General features: G+C 46.0%; 6 non-coding genes across 6 annotated transcripts; all 6 read left to right on the forward strand.

Annotated features, from left to right (window-relative positions):
• The first annotated feature begins 175 nt into the window (after positions 1–175).
• On the forward strand, positions 176–366 carry LOC130317943 (U2 spliceosomal RNA). The gene has a single exon (XR_008864943.1). It is a non-coding gene; the product is annotated as a U2 spliceosomal RNA (small nuclear RNA).
• A 2084-nt stretch (positions 367–2450) lies between these two features.
• On the forward strand, positions 2451–2641 carry LOC130317944 (U2 spliceosomal RNA). The gene has a single exon (XR_008864944.1). It is a non-coding gene; the product is annotated as a U2 spliceosomal RNA (small nuclear RNA).
• Positions 2642–4730: 2089 nt separating this feature from the next.
• On the forward strand, positions 4731–4921 carry LOC130317945 (U2 spliceosomal RNA). Its single transcript, XR_008864945.1, has one exon. It is a non-coding gene; the product is annotated as a U2 spliceosomal RNA (small nuclear RNA).
• A 2084-nt stretch (positions 4922–7005) lies between these two features.
• On the forward strand, positions 7006–7196 carry LOC130317946 (U2 spliceosomal RNA). The gene has a single exon (XR_008864946.1). It is a non-coding gene; the product is annotated as a U2 spliceosomal RNA (small nuclear RNA).
• Positions 7197–9264: 2068 nt separating this feature from the next.
• Positions 9265–9455, forward strand: LOC130317947 (U2 spliceosomal RNA). The gene has a single exon (XR_008864947.1). It is a non-coding gene; the product is annotated as a U2 spliceosomal RNA (small nuclear RNA).
• A 2082-nt stretch (positions 9456–11537) lies between these two features.
• Positions 11538–11728, forward strand: LOC130317948 (U2 spliceosomal RNA). The gene has a single exon (XR_008864948.1). It is a non-coding gene; the product is annotated as a U2 spliceosomal RNA (small nuclear RNA).
• The last annotated feature ends 2079 nt before the right edge of the window (positions 11729–13807 follow it).

A 13807-nucleotide genomic window follows, 5' to 3' on the forward strand; every position in this document is an offset into this window, starting at 1 on the left:
CCCCTGTCTTGCTGCTTAGCAATAATGGTATGGGTTTAGGTTCTGCTGTGTGTACTGGTGGTTGACTGCCCCCCAGCCCAGAGTGTGCATGGAAAATTGTCTGGCAGCCTCCCTGACAGCAAGCAGTGATAGTGCCCATGAAGGGGACCTTGTTGGGCCCGCCCCTTTCACGGTTATCGCTTCTCGGCCTTTTGGCTAAGATCAAGTGTAGTATCTGTTCTTATCAGTTTAATATCTGATACGTCCCCTATCTGGGGACCATATATTAAATGGATTTTTGAGAACGGGGGCCGATTTCGAAGCTTGCTTCCGTCGCCCTATGCATTGACCCGATATGGCAGTATCTTCGGGTACAGTGCACCACCCCCTTACAGGGTTAAAAAGAAAGATTCCTACTTTCATTGCTACCTGCTTGCTGGCTAGCCAGCTAGCCAGCCCTGTGGGCCTTGCTGCTGCTGCTGCTGCTGCAGCCAAAAAACAAAAGGTGGTGCTGCTGCTGCTTCTGCTGCTTCTGCTTGTGTCTGGCCGCTGTTGGAGCGTCCAGGCACAGGACTTCTGCTGCTGCTGACTAAATGGCCTCCTTAATTGGATCATTTGAGTAGCCAGCACACCTGTGCAGGTAGGGCATGACATGATAGGCAGCTGCCTTGATAGCGGGTGGGTGCTGAATGTTCCTAATTGACAAAATAAGATTAATGCTTATGAAGAAATATAAAATCTCATCCCTTCCCCAATATCGCGCCACACCCCTACCCCTTAATTCCCTGGTTGAACTTGATGGACATATGTCTTTTTTCGACCGTACTAACTATGTAACTATGTAACATAACATGGGGGGGTCTCCTGGCTGTTCACACAGGTGTGTCATTGCTGTACATTGACCATGCATTGCTTCTGTGGTATTGCAAAGGCAAAGACAAATGCTTCCAGCCATCCATTGCACTAATGGATTGGTCATCAGCTGGCTGTCTATGTCCCGCATCAATATAGACCAAAGTACAGAGGGTTAGGCTATGCTATAGTGCACCTACCTGATGCATCAGAAGGTGCGAGGCCCTTGCTAAATTCTGTGCACAGACTTTGAGATCTATGCTTTAGACTGTATCTAAACCTGCTCCAACATGGACTGACATTCTGGCCTACTTTCAGCCGATGCGACTTGTCTGTCGCTGAACAGTCGCTTTTTATGTATTCAGCACCTATGTATAATGTTGTAAAAATGCTCTAGAAGCTAAAGTCGCAGAAATGTCACACATATTTGGCCTGCAACTTTCTGTGCGACAAATTCAGACAGGAAAAATCAGTATAAATCCTTAGAAAATTATCCCCCAGTGTCTCCATCTGCTGGCGGTATTGAATAAGCATTGCTGCACTGATGGGGTATGCATTAGATGAAAAAAAAGAAGAAAAAGAAGAATAATACGCCCAGAAAAGAGGCGAAAAGGAGAAAAACGTAAAAAAACGTGAAAAAAAAGTAAGAGGAAGAGAAGGGAAAAAAAGGTGGAAATGGGTTTAAAAGTGATTTCGGCGGAGATATATATATATATATATATATATATATATATATATATATATATACGCGCACACACACACATATGTATAAACGTATTCTCCGTTGAGATATTGCAGCCGCTGCTGTGTCCAGGCCCAGGAGCCTTAGCACTGTGCTGTGATGTCACTCAATACCACTGACATCACTAGGTGTAAACAACATCTCTCCTTTGCTGTGTATGTGACTATGGAGCTGTTTGGTGATGTCGTCTATTATGGCCTTCATAGAAGCAACAGGAGATTGTTGCATCCATCTAGAACCCTCAGAACTACAGTGCTATGATGTCACTCACTTCCACAGGCCTTGCAGAGTGTAAACAACAACAACCCAGCTTTGTTGTGTATGTAACCATAGGGATTGTGATGTCACCTAGAACCTTCACAGCAGCGACAGCTTTATGAGGAGCATCAGCACTGCTCTGCCTGAGCAGAACCATCACCGCCATAGGTTGTCAAATAACCCGGATTTAACCCACACAGGTAAGTCCAATGGGGTGCAGGCATGTCCTCTATGCTTACAGCTTCCCGTGGGTGTTGGTTTGATACCGTTTGGGGACAGCCAAGGAGGCATCTGCAGGCAACAAAGGTAGGTGTGTGCTTGTGTGTGTGTTTCCTATGCAGATCCTAAGCCCAGTGTCACATGCAAGTAGGAGGAGTAAGAAGGGTTCCTGGCAAATCCGGGTTATGGATTGCATTTAAAAAGGCCCCGTGGGAGTGCAATGGGCCCCTGTCTTGCTGCTTAGCAATAATGGTATGGGTTTAGGTTCTGCTGTGTGTACTGGTGGTTGACTGCCCCCCAGCCCAGAGTGTGCATGGAAAATTGTCTGGCAGCCTCCCTGACAGCAAGCAGTGATAGTGCCCATGAAGGGGACCTTGTTGGGCCCGCCCCTTTCACGGTTATCGCTTCTCGGCCTTTTGGCTAAGATCAAGTGTAGTATCTGTTCTTATCAGTTTAATATCTGATACGTCCCCTATCTGGGGACCATATATTAAATGGATTTTTGAGAACGGGGGCCGATTTCGAAGCTTGCTTCCGTCGCCCTATGCATTGACCCGATATGGCAGTATCTTCGGGTACAGTGCACCACCCCCTTACAGGGTTAAAAAGAAAGATTCCTACTTTCATTGCTACCTGCTTGCTGGCTAGCCAGCTAGCCAGCCCTGTGGGCCTTGCTGCTGCTGCTGCTGCTGCAGCCAAAAAACAAAAGGTGGTGCTTCTGCTGCTTCTGCTTGTGTCTGGCCGCTGTTGGAGCGTCCAGGCACAGGACTTCTGCTGCTGCTGACTAAATGGGCTCCTTAATTGGATCATTTGAGTAGCCAGCACACCTGTGCAGGTAGGGCATGACATGATAGGCAGCTGCCTTGATAGCGGGTGGGTGCTGAATGTTCCTAATTGACAAAATAAGATTAATGCTTATGAAGAAATATAAAATCTCATCCCTTCCCCAATATCGCGCCACACCCCTACCCCTTAATTCCCTGGTTGAACTTGATGGACATATGTCTTTTTTCGACCGTACTAACTATGTAACTATGTAACATAACATGGGGGGGTCTCCTGGCTGTTCACACAGGTGTGTCATTGCTGTACATTGACCATGCATTGCTTCTGTGGTATTGCAAAGGCAAAGACAAATGCTTCCAGCCATCCATTGCACTAATGGATTGGTCATCAGCTGGCTGTCTATGTCCCGCATCAATATAGACCAAAGTACAGAGGGTTAGGCTATGCTATAGTGCACCTACCTGATGCATCAGAAGGTGCGAGGCCCTTGCTAAATTCTGTGCACAGACTTTGAGATCTATGCTTTAGACTGTATCTAAACCTGCTCCAACATGGACTGACATTCTGGCCTACTTTCAGCCGATGCGACTTGTCTGTCGCTGAACAGTCGCTTTTTATGTATTCAGCACCTATGTATAATGTTGTAAAAATGCTCTAGAAGCTAAAGTCGCAGAAATGTCACACATATTTGGCCTGCAACTTTCTGTGCGACAAATTCAGACAGGAAAAATCAGTATAAATCCTTAGAAAATTATCCCCCAGTGTCTCCATCTGCTGGCGGTATTGAATAAGCATTGCTGCACTGATGGGGTATGCATTAGACGAAAAAAAAGAAGAAAAAGAAGAATAATACGCCCAGAAAAGAGGCGAAAAGGAGAAAAACGTAAAAAAACGTGAAAAAAAAGTAAGAGGAAGAGAAGGGAAAAAAAGGTGGAAATGGGTTTAAAAGTGATTTCGGCGGAGAAATATATATATATATATATATATATATATATATATATATATATATATATATATATATACGCGCACACACACACATATATATAAACGTATTCTCCGTTGAGATATTGCAGCCGCTGCTGTGTCCAGGCCCAGGAGCCTTAGCACTGTGCTGTGATGTCACTCAATACCACTGACATCACTAGGTGTAAACAACATCTCTCCTTTGCTGTGTATGTGACTATGGAGCTGTTTGGTGATGTCGTCTATTATGGCCTTCATAGAAGCAACAGGAGATTGTTGCATCCATCTAGAACCCTCAGAACTACAGTGCTATGATGTCACTCACTTCCACAGGCCTTGCAGAGTGTAAACAACAACAACCCAGCTTTGTTGTGTATGTAACCATAGGGATTGTGATGTCACCTAGAACCTTCACAGCAGCGACAGCTTTATGAGGAGCATCAGCACTGCTCTGCCTGAGCAGAACCATCACCGCCATAGGTTGTCAAATAACCCGGATTTAACCCACACAGGTAAGTCCAATGGGGTGCAGGCATGTCCTCTATGCTTACAGCTTCCCGTGGGTGTTGGTTTGATACCGTTTGGGGACAGCCAAGGAGGCATCTGCAGGCAACAAAGGTAGGTGTGTGCTTGTGTGTGTGTTTCCTATGCAGATCCTAAGCCCAGTGTCACATGCAAGTAGGAGGAGTAAGAAGGGTTCCTGGCAAATCCGGGTTATGGATTGCATTTAAAAAGGCCCCGTGGGAGTGCAATGGGCCCCTGTCTTGCTGCTTAGCAATAATGGTATGGGTTTAGGTTCTGCTGTGTGTACTGGTGGTTGACTGCCCCCCAGCCCAGAGTGTGCATGGAAAATTGTCTGGCAGCCTCCCTGACAGCAAGCAGTGATAGTGCCCATGAAGGGGACCTTGTTGGGCCCGCCCCTTTCACGGTTATCGCTTCTCGGCCTTTTGGCTAAGATCAAGTGTAGTATCTGTTCTTATCAGTTTAATATCTGATACGTCCCCTATCTGGGGACCATATATTAAATGGATTTTTGAGAACGGGGGCCGATTTCGAAGCTTGCTTCCGTCGCCCTATGCATTGACCCGATATGGCAGTATCTTCGGGTACAGTGCACCACCCCCTTACAGGGTTAAAAAGAAAGATTCCTACTTTCATTGCTACCTGCTTGCTGGCTAGCCAGCTAGCCAGCCCTGTGGGCCTTGCTGCTGCTGCTGCTGCTGCAGCCAAAAAACAAAAGGTGGTGCTGCTGCTGCTTCTGCTGCTTCTGCTTGTGTCTGGCCGCTGTTGGAGCGTCCAGGCACAGGACTTCTGCTGCTGCTGACTAAATGGCCTCCTTAATTGGATCATTTGAGTAGCCAGCACACCTGTGCAGGTAGGGCATGACATGATAGGCAGCTGCCTTGATAGCGGGTGGGTGCTGAATGTTCCTAATTGACAAAATAAGATTAATGCTTATGAAGAAATATAAAATCTCATCCCTTCCCCAATATCGCGCCACACCCCTACCCCTTAATTCCCTGGTTGAACTTGATGGACATATGTCTTTTTTCGACCGTACTAACTATGTAACTATGTAACATAACATGGGGGGGTCTCCTGGCTGTTCACACAGGTGTGTCATTGCTGTACATTGACCATGCATTGCTTCTGTGGTATTGCAAAGGCAAAGACAAATGCTTCCAGCCATCCATTGCACTAATGGATTGGTCATCAGCTGGCTGTCTATGTCCCGCATCAATATAGACCAAAGTACAGAGGGTTAGGCTATGCTATAGTGCACCTACCTGATGCATCAGAAGGTGCGAGGCCCTTGCTAAATTCTGTGCACAGACTTTGAGATCTATGCTTTAGACTGTATCTAAACCTGCTCCAACATGGACTGACATTCTGGCCTACTTTCAGCCGATGCGACTTGTCTGTCGCTGAACAGTCGCTTTTTATGTATTCAGCACCTATGTATAATGTTGTAAAAATGCTCTAGAAGCTAAAGTCGCAGAAATGTCACACATATTTGGCCTGCAACTTTCTGTGCGACAAATTCAGACAGGAAAAATCAGTATAAATCCTTAGAAAATTATCCCCCAGTGTCTCCATCTGCTGGCGGTATTGAATAAGCATTGCTGCACTGATGGGGTATGCATTAGACGAAAAAAAAGAAGAAAAAGAAGAATAATACGCCCAGAAAAGAGGCGAAAAGGAGAAAAACGTAAAAAAACGTGAAAAAAAAGTAAGAGGAAGAGAAGGGAAAAAAAGGTGGAAATGGGTTTAAAAGTGATTTCGGCGGAGAAATATATATATATATATATATATATATATATATATATATATATACGCGCACACACACACATATATATAAACGTATTCTCCGTTGAGATATTGCAGCCGCTGCTGTGTCCAGGCCCAGGAGCCTTAGCACTGTGCTGTGATGTCACTCAATACCACTGACATCACTAGGTGTAAACAACATCTCTCCTTTGCTGTGTATGTGACTATGGAGCTGTTTGGTGATGTCGTCTATTATGGCCTTCATAGAAGCAACAGGAGATTGTTGCATCCATCTAGAACCCTCAGAACTACAGTGCTATGATGTCACTCACTTCCATAGGCCTTGCAGAGTGTAAACAACAACAACCCAGCTTTGTTGTGTATGTAACCATAGGGATTGTGATGTCACCTAGAACCTTCACAGCAGCGACAGCTTTATGAGGAGCATCAGCACTGCTCTGCCTGAGCAGAACCATCACCGCCATAGGTTGTCAAATAACCCGGATTTAACCCACACAGGTAAGTCCAATGGGGTGCAGGCATGTCCTCTATGCTTACAGCTTCCCGTGGGTGTTGGTTTGATACCGTTTGGGGACAGCCAAGGAGGCATCTGCAGGCAACAAAGGTAGGTGTGTGCTTGTGTGTGTGTTTCCTATGCAGATCCTAAGCCCAGTGTCACATGCAAGTAGGAGGAGTAAGAAGGGTTCCTGGCAAATCCGGGTTATGGATTGCATTTAAAAAGGCCCCGTGGGAGTGCAATGGGCCCCTGTCTTGCTGCTTAGCAATAATGGTATGGGTTTAGGTTCTGCTGTGTGTACTGGTGGTTGACTGCCCCCCAGCCCAGAGTGTGCATGGAAAATTGTCTGGCAGCCTCCCTGACAGCAAGCAGTGATAGTGCCCATGAAGGGGACCTTGTTGGGCCCGCCCCTTTCACGGTTATCGCTTCTCGGCCTTTTGGCTAAGATCAAGTGTAGTATCTGTTCTTATCAGTTTAATATCTGATACGTCCCCTATCTGGGGACCATATATTAAATGGATTTTTGAGAACGGGGGCCGATTTCGAAGCTTGCTTCCGTCGCCCTATGCATTGACCCGATATGGCAGTATCTTCGGGTACAGTGCACCACCCCCTTACAGGGTTAAAAAGAAAGATTCCTACTTTCATTGCTACCTGCTTGCTGGCTAGCCAGCTAGCCAGCCCTGTGGGCCTTGCTGCTGCTGCTGCTGCAGCCAAAAAACAAAAGGTGGTGCTGCTGCTGCTTCTGCTTGTGTCTGGCCGCTGTTGGAGCGTCCAGGCACAGGACTTCTGCTGCTGCTGACTAAATGGCCTCCTTAATTGGATCATTTGAGTAGCCAGCACACCTGTGCAGGTAGGGCATGACATGATAGGCAGCTGCCTTGATAGCGGGTGGGTGCTGAATGTTCCTAATTGACAAAATAAGATTAATGCTTATGAAGAAATATAAAATCTCATCCCTTCCCCAATATCGCGCCACACCCCTACCCCTTAATTCCCTGGTTGAACTTGATGGACATATGTCTTTTTTCGACCGTACTAACTATGTAACTATGTAACATAACATGGGGGGGTCTCCTGGCTGTTCACACAGGTGTGTCATTGCTGTACATTGACCATGCATTGCTTCTGTGGTATTGCAAAGGCAAAGACAAATGCTTCCAGCCATCCATTGCACTAATGGATTGGTCATCAGCTGGCTGTCTATGTCCCGCATCAATATAGACCAAAGTACAGAGGGTTAGGCTATGCTATAGTGCACCTACCTGATGCATCAGAAGGTGCGAGGCCCTTGCTAAATTCTGTGCACAGACTTTGAGATCTATGCTTTAGACTGTATCTAAACCTGCTCCAACATGGACTGACATTCTGGCCTACTTTCAGCCGATGCGACTTGTCTGTCGCTGAACAGTCGCTTTTTATGTATTCAGCACCTATGTATAATGTTGTAAAAATGCTCTAGAAGCTAAAGTCGCAGAAATGTCACACATATTTGGCCTGCAACTTTCTGTGCGACAAATTCAGACAGGAAAAATCAGTATAAATCCTTAGAAAATTATCCCCCAGTGTCTCCATCTGCTGGCGGTATTGAATAAGCATTGCTGCACTGATGGGGTATGCATTAGACGAAAAAAAAGAAGAAAAAGAAGAATAATACGCCCAGAAAAGAGGCGAAAAGGAGAAAAACGTAAAAAAACGTGAAAAAAAAGTAAGAGGAAGAGAAGGGAAAAAAAGGTGGAAATGGGTTTAAAAGTGATTTCGGCGGAGAAATATATATATATATATATATATATATATATATATATATACGCGCACACACACACATATATATAAACGTATTCTCCGTTGAGATATTGCAGCCGCTGCTGTGTCCAGGCCCAGGAGCCTTAGCACTGTGCTGTGATGTCACTCAATACCACTGACATCACTAGGTGTAAACAACATCTCTCCTTTGCTGTGTATGTGACTATGGAGCTGTTTGGTGATGTCGTCTATTATGGCCTTCATAGAAGCAACAGGAGATTGTTGCATCCATCTAGAACCCTCAGAACTACAGTGCTATGATGTCACTCACTTCCATAGGCCTTGCAGAGTGTAAACAACAACAACCCAGCTTTGTTGTGTATGTAACCATAGGGATTGTGATGTCACCTAGAACCTTCACAGCAGCGACAGCTTTATGAGGAGCATCAGCACTGCTCTGCCTGAGCAGAACCATCACCGCCATAGGTTGTCAAATAACCCGGATTTAACCCACACAGGTAAGTCCAATGGGGTGCAGGCATGTCCTCTATGCTTACAGCTTCCCGTGGGTGTTGGTTTGATACCGTTTGGGGACAGCCAAGGAGGCATCTGCAGGCAACAAAGGTAGGTGTGTGCTTGTGTGTGTGTTTCCTATGCAGATCCTAAGCCCAGTGTCACATGCAAGTAGGAGGAGTAAGAAGGGTTCCTGGCAAATCCGGGTTATGGATTGCATTTAAAAAGGCCCCGTGGGAGTGCAATGGGCCCCTGTCTTGCTGCTTAGCAATAATGGTATGGGTTTAGGTTCTGCTGTGTGTACTGGTGGTTGACTGCCCCCCAGCCCAGAGTGTGCATGGAAAATTGTCTGGCAGCCTCCCTGACAGCAAGCAGTGATAGTGCCCATGAAGGGGACCTTGTTGGGCCCGCCCCTTTCACGGTTATCGCTTCTCGGCCTTTTGGCTAAGATCAAGTGTAGTATCTGTTCTTATCAGTTTAATATCTGATACGTCCCCTATCTGGGGACCATATATTAAATGGATTTTTGAGAACGGGGGCCGATTTCGAAGCTTGCTTCCGTCGCCCTATGCATTGACCCGATATGGCAGTATCTTCGGGTACAGTGCACCACCCCCTTACAGGGTTAAAAAGAAAGATTCCTACTTTCATTGCTACCTGCTTGCTGGCTAGCCAGCTAGCCAGCCCTGTGGGCCTTGCTGCTGCTGCTGCTGCAGCCAAAAAACAAAAGGTGGTGCTGCTGCTGCTTCTGCTTGTGTCTGGCCGCTGTTGGAGCGTCCAGGCACAGGACTTCTGCTGCTGCTGACTAAATGGCCTCCTTAATTGGATCATTTGAGTAGCCAGCACACCTGTGCAGGTAGGGCATGACATGATAGGCAGCTGCCTTGATAGCGGGTGGGTGCTGAATGTTCCTAATTGACAAAATAAGATTAATGCTTATGAAGAAATATAAAATCTCATCCCTTCCCCAATATCGCGCCACACCCCTACCCCTTAATTCCCTGGTTGAACTTGATGGACATATGTCTTTTTTCGACCGTACTAACTATGTAACTATGTAACATAACATGGGGGGGTCTCCTGGCTGTTCACACAGGTGTGTCATTGCTGTACATTGACCATGCATTGCTTCTGTGGTATTGCAAAGGCAAAGACAAATGCTTCCAGCCATCCATTGCACTAATGGATTGGTCATCAGCTGGCTGTCTATGTCCCGCATCAATATAGACCAAAGTACAGAGGGTTAGGCTATGCTATAGTGCACCTACCTGATGCATCAGAAGGTGCGAGGCCCTTGCTAAATTCTGTGCACAGACTTTGAGATCTATGCTTTAGACTGTATCTAAACCTGCTCCAACATGGACTGACATTCTGGCCTACTTTCAGCCGATGCGACTTGTCTGTCGCTGAACAGTCGCTTTTTATGTATTCAGCACCTATGTATAATGTTGTAAAAATGCTCTAGAAGCTAAAGTCGCAGAAATGTCACACATATTTGGCCTGCAACTTTCTGTGCGACAAATTCAGACAGGAAAAATCAGTATAAATCCTTAGAAAATTATCCCCCAGTGTCTCCATCTGCTGGCGGTATTGAATAAGCATTGCTGCACTGATGGGGTATGCATTAGACGAAAAAAAAGAAGAAAAAGAAGAATAATACGCCCAGAAAAGAGGCGAAAAGGAGAAAAACGTAAAAAAACGTGAAAAAAAAGTAAGAGGAAGAGAAGGGAAAAAAAGGTGGAAATGGGTTTAAAAGTGATTTCGGCGGAGAAATATATATATATATATATATATATATATATATATATATATATATATATATATATACGCGCACACACACACATATATAAACGTATTCTCCGTTGAGATATTGCAGCCGCTGCTGTGTCCAGGCCCAGGAGCCTTAGCACTGTGCTGTGATGTCACTCAATACCACTGACATCACTAGGTGTAAACAACATCTCTCCTTTGCTGTGTATGTGACTATGGAGCTGTTTGGTGATGTCGTCTATTATGGCCTTCATAGAAGCAACAGGAGATTGTTGCATCCATCTAGAACCCTCAGAACTACAGTGCTATGATGTCACTCACTTCCACAGGCCTTGCAGAGTGTAAACAACAACAACCCAGCTTTGTTGTGTATGTAACCATAGGGATTGTGATGTCACCTAGAACCTTCACAGCAGCGACAGCTTTATGAGGAGCATCAGCACTGCTCTGCCTGAGCAGAACCATCACCGCCATAGGTTGTCAAATAACCCGGATTTAACCCACACAGGTAAGTCCAATGGGGTGCAGGCATGTCCTCTATGCTTACAGCTTCCCGTGGGTGTTGGTTTGATACCGTTTGGGGACAGCCAAGGAGGCATCTGCAGGCAACAAAGGTAGGTGTGTGCTTGTGTGTGTGTTTCCTATGCAGATCCTAAGCCCAGTGTCACATGCAAGTAGGAGGAGTAAGAAGGGTTCCTGGCAAATCCGGGTTATGGATTGCATTTAAAAAGGCCCCGTGGGAGTGCAATGGGCCCCTGTCTTGCTGCTTAGCAATAATGGTATGGGTTTAGGTTCTGCTGTGTGTACTGGTGGTTGACTGCCCCCCAGCCCAGAGTGTGCATGGAAAATTGTCTGGCAGCCTCCCTGACAGCAAGCAGTGATAGTGCCCATGAAGGGGACCTTGTTGGGCCCGCCCCTTTCACGGTTATCGCTTCTCGGCCTTTTGGCTAAGATCAAGTGTAGTATCTGTTCTTATCAGTTTAATATCTGATACGTCCCCTATCTGGGGACCATATATTAAATGGATTTTTGAGAACGGGGGCCGATTTCGAAGCTTGCTTCCGTCGCCCTATGCATTGACCCGATATGGCAGTATCTTCGGGTACAGTGCACCACCCCCTTACAGGGTTAAAAAGAAAGATTCCTACTTTCATTGCTACCTGCTTGCTGGCTAGCCAGCTAGCCAGCCCTGTGGGCCTTGCTGCTGCTGCTGCTGCAGCCAAAAAACAAAAGGTGGTGCTGCTGCTGCTTCTGCTGCTTCTGCTTGTGTCTGGCCGCTGTTGGAGCGTCCAGGCACAGGACTTCTGCTGCTGCTGACTAAATGGCCTCCTTAATTGGATCATTTGAGTAGCCAGCACACCTGTGCAGGTAGGGCATGACATGATAGGCAGCTGCCTTGATAGCGGGTGGGTGCTGAATGTTCCTAATTGACAAAATAAGATTAATGCTTATGAAGAAATATAAAATCTCATCCCTTCCCCAATATCGCGCCACACCCCTACCCCTTAATTCCCTGGTTGAACTTGATGGACATATGTCTTTTTTCGACCGTACTAACTATGTAACTATGTAACATAACATGGGGGGGTCTCCTGGCTGTTCACACAGGTGTGTCATTGCTGTACATTGACCATGCATTGCTTCTGTGGTATTGCAAAGGCAAAGACAAATGCTTCCAGCCATCCATTGCACTAATGGATTGGTCATCAGCTGGCTGTCTATGTCCCGCATCAATATAGACCAAAGTACAGAGGGTTAGGCTATGCTATAGTGCACCTACCTGATGCATCAGAAGGTGCGAGGCCCTTGCTAAATTCTGTGCACAGACTTTGAGATCTATGCTTTAGACTGTATCTAAACCTGCTCCAACATGGACTGACATTCTGGCCTACTTTCAGCCGATGCGACTTGTCTGTCGCTGAACAGTCGCTTTTTATGTATTCAGCACCTATGTATAATGTTGTAAAAATGCTCTAGAAGCTAAAGTCGCAGAAATGTCACACATATTTGGCCTGCAACTTTCTGTGCGACAAATTCAGACAGGAAAAATCAGTATAAATCCTTAGAAAATTATCCCCCAGTGTCTCCATCTGCTGGCGGTATTGAATAAGCATTGCTGCACTGATGGGGTATGCATTAGACGAAAAAAAAGAAGAAAAAGAAGAATAATACGCCCAGAAAAGAGGCGAAAAGGAGAAAAACGTAAAAAAACGTGAAAAAAAAGTAAGAGGAAGAGAAGGGAAAAAAAGGTGGAAATGGGTTTAAAAGTGATTTCGGCGGAGAAATATATATATATATATATATATATATATATATATATATATATATATACGCGCACACACACACATATATATAAACGTATTCTCCGTTGAGATATTGCAGCCGCTGCTGTGTCCAGGCCCAGGAGCCTTAGCACTGTGCTGTGATGTCACTCAATACCACTGACATCACTAGGTGTAAACAACATCTCTCCTTTGCTGTGTATGTGACTATGGAGCTGTTTGGTGATGTCGTCTATTATGGCCTTCATAGAAGCAACAGGAGATTGTTGCATCCATCTAGAACCCTCAGAACTACAGTGCTATGATGTCACTCACTTCCACAGGCCTTGCAGAGTGTAAACAACAACAACCCAGCTTTGTTGTGTATGTAACCATAGGGATTGTGATGTCACCTAGAACCTTCACAGCAGCGACAGCTTTATGAGGAGCATCAGCACTGCTCTGCCTGAGCAGAACCATCACCGCCATAGGTTGTCAAATAACCCGGATTTAACCCACACAGGTAAGTCCAATGGGGTGCAGGCATGTCCTCTATGCTTACAGCTTCCCGTGGGTGTTGGTTTGATACCGTTTGGGGACAGCCAAGGAGGCATCTGCAGGCAACAAAGGTAGGTGTGTGCTTGTGTGTGTGTTTCCTATGCAGATCCTAAGCCCAGTGTCACATGCAAGTAGGAGGAGTAAGAAGGGTTCCTGGCAAATCCGGGTTATGGATTGCATTTAAAAAGGCCCCGTGGGAGTGCAATGGGCCCCTGTCTTGCTGCTTAGCAATAATGGTATGGGTTTAGGTTCTGCTGTGTGTACTGGTGGTTGACTGCCCCCCAGCCCAGAGTGTGCATGGAAAATTGTCTGGCAGCCTCCCTGACAGCAAGCAGTGATAGTGCCCATGAAGGGGACCTTGTTGGGCCCGCCCCTTTC

The sequence above is a fragment of the Hyla sarda genome, unplaced genomic scaffold (assembly GCF_029499605.1).
Source record: "Hyla sarda isolate aHylSar1 unplaced genomic scaffold, aHylSar1.hap1 scaffold_204, whole genome shotgun sequence".
In the NCBI taxonomy this organism is placed as follows: domain Eukaryota; kingdom Metazoa; phylum Chordata; class Amphibia; order Anura; family Hylidae; genus Hyla; species Hyla sarda.